Source organism: Orcinus orca, chromosome 11, assembly GCF_937001465.1.
Source record: "Orcinus orca chromosome 11, mOrcOrc1.1, whole genome shotgun sequence".
Lineage (NCBI taxonomy): Eukaryota > Metazoa > Chordata > Mammalia > Artiodactyla > Delphinidae > Orcinus > Orcinus orca.
In genome coordinates, this window is record NC_064569.1 from 47,561,167 (window position 1) to 47,565,407 (window position 4,241).

The following is a 4,241-nucleotide window of genomic DNA, read 5'->3' on the forward strand; positions in this document are numbered from 1 at the left end:
GAGGTCTAAGTTCGTTGAATATTTACCATCCCAATTTAGCTCCTCTGCAGTGGTGAAACAATACCTTGCCTACTTGGGCAGAAGTGAATTAAATATAGAGTCAAGGGGATCTGAAACAATATGAGAGATGTCATTGTGGAGAAATGGGAGCACAGGGAAGCGTAAGTATTGATAAGTTGTGGCCGTGTAATAATTAGATGAGACGGCTTTTCGTCCTACTGCCCGCGCCTCCCGCAGCCAACATGGCGGCTATCCGTGTGTACTGCGGCGCAGCCGCTTCATACCGGCTCTTTCTTGGGAGTAGGGTTAGCTTTGCCCGAGGTCAGGGCCTCTGGAAAGCCGCGTCTGCTAAGCTGCAGAGAAGTCCCGGATGCCAAATATTAAGGCTTAAGACACACCACAGTTGTAACAACAAGGAAAAATGTTGCAGCCTTAAGACATGAAACTTACACAGTGGATTTTACTAAAAAGCAGATTGAAGAATTCAACATAGGAAAGAGACACTTAGCCAACATGATGGGAGAAGATCCAGAAACTTTTACCCAAGAGGATATTGATAGAGCGATTGCTTACCTTTTTCCCAGTGGTTTGTTTGAGAAGCGAGCCCGGCCAATAATGAAGCATCCTGAAGAGATTTTTCCAAAACAAGGACAATCCAGAGGGGAGAAGATGGCCGCCCATTTCATTTTCTCTTTTATACTGGCAGACAGTCATATTATTCATTAATGCATGGAGCATACGGAAAGCTACCAGATGTAGAAAACCGTCAAGACCAGCTGTGAGCCAAAGGTCTGTTTTCAGAAAAAACTAAAGTCAAAGACCTGATTGGCAGCAGATGGCTGATTAAGGAGGAACTGGAAGAAACGTTAGTGGAAAAACTGTAGATCAAGATTACGCACAGGGGGCTTCCCTGGTGGCACAGTGGTTGAGAGTCCGCCTGCCGAATCAGTGGACGCGGGTTTGTGCCCCGGTCCGGAGGATCCCACATGCCGCGGAGCGGCTGGGCCCGTGAGCCATGGCTGCTGGGCCTGCGCGTCCGGAGCCTGTGCTCTGCAACGGGAGAGGCCACAACGGTGAGAGGCCTGCATACCGCAAAAAAAAAAAAAGAAAAAAGAAAAAAGAATTACGCACAGTTCATTCGGCTGCTGGAAAGGTTATTGGCGTTGCCGTGTGACGCGGCTGAAGATTTGTGAGCAGGCTCCGCAGGAGTGTAACCAACTGAAAAAACAGCTGATTGAGCCTTTGCAGTATGACGAGAAGGGTATGGCCCTCAGCACAGGCCAAGGTAACAGAAAGACTGCAAAGGCGGAAGTGGCTGTTTATCACCATGGAAGTGGGAGGATAGAAGTAAATGGGATCGACTCCCTGCTCTACTTTCCAGTATCTCAGGACAGAGAACAGCTGATACTCCCTTTCCACTTCCTCATCCGGCTTGGAGAACACCACGTGACCTACACGGCGTCGGGGGGGCGGGGCAGGCGGGGGGCGCAGGCGCGGACCGTCCGCTTGCAGACGGCTAGAGCCTTATGCAGCTTTGTCACCGAGGAGAAGGTCGAGTGGATGCTGAAGCGGGACTGCTTACTGCTGATCCCCGTGTCAGAGAGCGGATGAAGCCAGGCCAGGAGGGAGCCCCCGGGAAATTCACCTGGAAGAAGCGCTGAGTGTTCTGGGCGGGAAAGGAGAGGGACGCTGTGCACCTGGCATGTGGCAGACGCGCAGGAGAGAGTTGCTGGCCAGGATGAAGCAGCACCATCAGACGTTGGAGTTGTGAGATGATTTATTCTAAACTGCAACGTCATAAAGGTTACCTTCTAAAAGTAATTATTTAAAACGGTTTAGCTTTGTTCTGCTGCTTTACTTTTAAAACTTTTTCAGATTAGAAGCATAACGCAGAATCTTGGCATATTCGCCCTGAAAGGAGCATTTAGCAAAATCCAATCAAGAGACCGCCTTTTGCGGACGGGAAGGCCCAGTCCCACAGATCTGACCCACCAGAGCCACACTGCTAACTTAATGACAGGACAGACTTGGACTCACTCCCCCTAACTCTGTCGTTTTCCCAGATAGCAGTTGTTACAATATATTTTTCAAAACTGAGGGATGAGAGTGCTTGTTGAGAAGAAAGAAGTCCGTGGAGTGTCTTTGTCAGGAGCTCAGCCGAGTCTCTGTGGAAGACAACAGGCCAATCCCCTCCCCCAGCCCCTGGCAGCCACCATTCCACTCTCTGTTTCTGAGTTTGACACTTTTTTTTTTTTTTTTGAAAGATTCTACGTTGGGCTTCCCTGGTGGCGCAGTGGTTGAGAGTCCGCCTGCCGATGCAGGGGACGCGGGTTCGTGCCCCAGTCCGGGAGAATCCCACATGCCACGGAGGGGCTAGCCCCGTGAGCTATGGCCACTGAGCCTGCGCGTCCGGAGCCTGTGCTCCGCAACGGGAGAAGCCACAACAGTGAGGCCCGCGTAACGCAAAAAAAAAAAAAAAAAAGAAAATAGGAGAAAACATATAACTAGGGCAGAGGATATTATTAAAAATATAAAAGAGGGTAAATAAGACATGTAATATTTCCTAATAAATCCATTGTTATGAAAAGTGATATATTAGGAAAAACAAATTTCCAGCCAACACTGAAACAAAGTTCACGCCCCTCCCTCTCATTTTTTTAGCTCCTTAAGAAAAACCTAGACAGGCCCCCCCAAAATGCTTGTCCCTTCATGCATGCTTATAATAAAGACTATGTTTCTCAGCTTTCCTTGCTGTTAGTTAGTAGTGTCTTGCTGTTAAGTTCTAACCAAAAGTATGTCAGATCAAGTTATATGTGTCAGCTTCTGGGAAACTTAAGAGTTAGTTTGTACCTTTTATCTCTTCTTTTTTAGCCTCTCCTTTTCTCTGCTGACTTGAACACAGATGGATGCGGGTGGATATGGTCAAGCCAATGTTGAACATGAGTTGAGTGGAGCAACAGACAACATAGCTAGCAGAACAACAAGACCGAATAAGCCGGGTTCCTGACACAGAAGGTACATCAGCCCTGAAATGATTATCTCCAAACTTTTACATGAAACAGAAATAAACTTTTGTCTTTTTAAAGCCATAGTTATTTTGAGTTTTCTGCTACTCACTGCCAAACCTAAGTTTATTTAATGTATTAACATTCTGAGCCCAAGCTCTTGCTTTTTGCTAATAGTAATAATAGCTAATATTAACTGAATTTTTATTTTTTCCATGCACTGGTCTATATGATTTGTATATATTAATTCATTTCAAATTTACAAGAATTGTATGAAGCATGATGATTGCACTTATTTTACAGATGAGCAAACTGAAGCTCCTAAACTTTAAATAAATTGACTCAAAGATCAAAAAGTGTTCAGTAGCAAAACTAGGATTTGAATTCAGTTAGTCTGGGATCAGATCACGTAATCTGAAGAACATGAAATCTCTGTACTCAAATCAAGAATTTTCAGAATATTAGAATAAAAATAATTTTATATTAAAGAAAAAAATCGAGGTTTGACTATTCTTAATAAATACTTAAAGAGGCAGCATAGCATAAAGTTTAAGAACATGGGTCCTAGAGACAAACCACTGAGAATTTAACCTTGTCTGCTTATTAGCTACTTATTAGTTAGATAATCTTGGTCAGATCTCTTAGCTTCTCTGAGCTTTGGGTGCTTCATTAATTCAGTGAGGGATAACAACTGTATCACATAACATTGTTATACTGAGGACTAAAAAAATAATTAATGTAAAGTGGTTAGCACTGTGCCTGGACCAGTGTTAATCTTCAAAAATAAATGTAAATTATTACGGTAATTCCTGACATCCCAAAGAGAAAAAAAATCTACCACCAAACTTGTGAAAGTTTGACTAAGTTTTTAAAAATTCTTTAAACTCATATTATTTGACTTTTTTTTCTAGGATCCATTTCTAATTACATAGAGTGAATGGCCAGGTTTGAATGCTCTCCTGGCACTGTAGCGAGATATATATTTTCCTCTGCAAATGGCAAAGATTTACTTTGCTATAATCCTTTTGAGAAAAAATAATTGAATATTTTTCCTTCCTACTTGGCAGTCTACGATAATGGCCTAATAAGACATAACGCATAGAATGTGACAAGTGTCAGAGATGAAGTAATTTGTAACTTGAAATAGTAGAAATTGCAATTCAAAGATCTTATATAGTTTTATCCTCTAAACATATTATGGTAGCAGGTGTGCCCAAGAGACTATTGCTGCATCAA

At 43.3% G+C, this 4,241-nt stretch overlaps 1 pseudogene; it reads left to right on the forward strand.

Annotated features, from left to right (window-relative positions):
• The first annotated feature begins 230 nt into the window (after window positions 1-230).
• Window positions 231-1,661, forward strand: LOC101287238 (28S ribosomal protein S9, mitochondrial-like; annotated as a pseudogene).
• The last annotated feature ends 2,580 nt before the right edge of the window (window positions 1,662-4,241 follow it).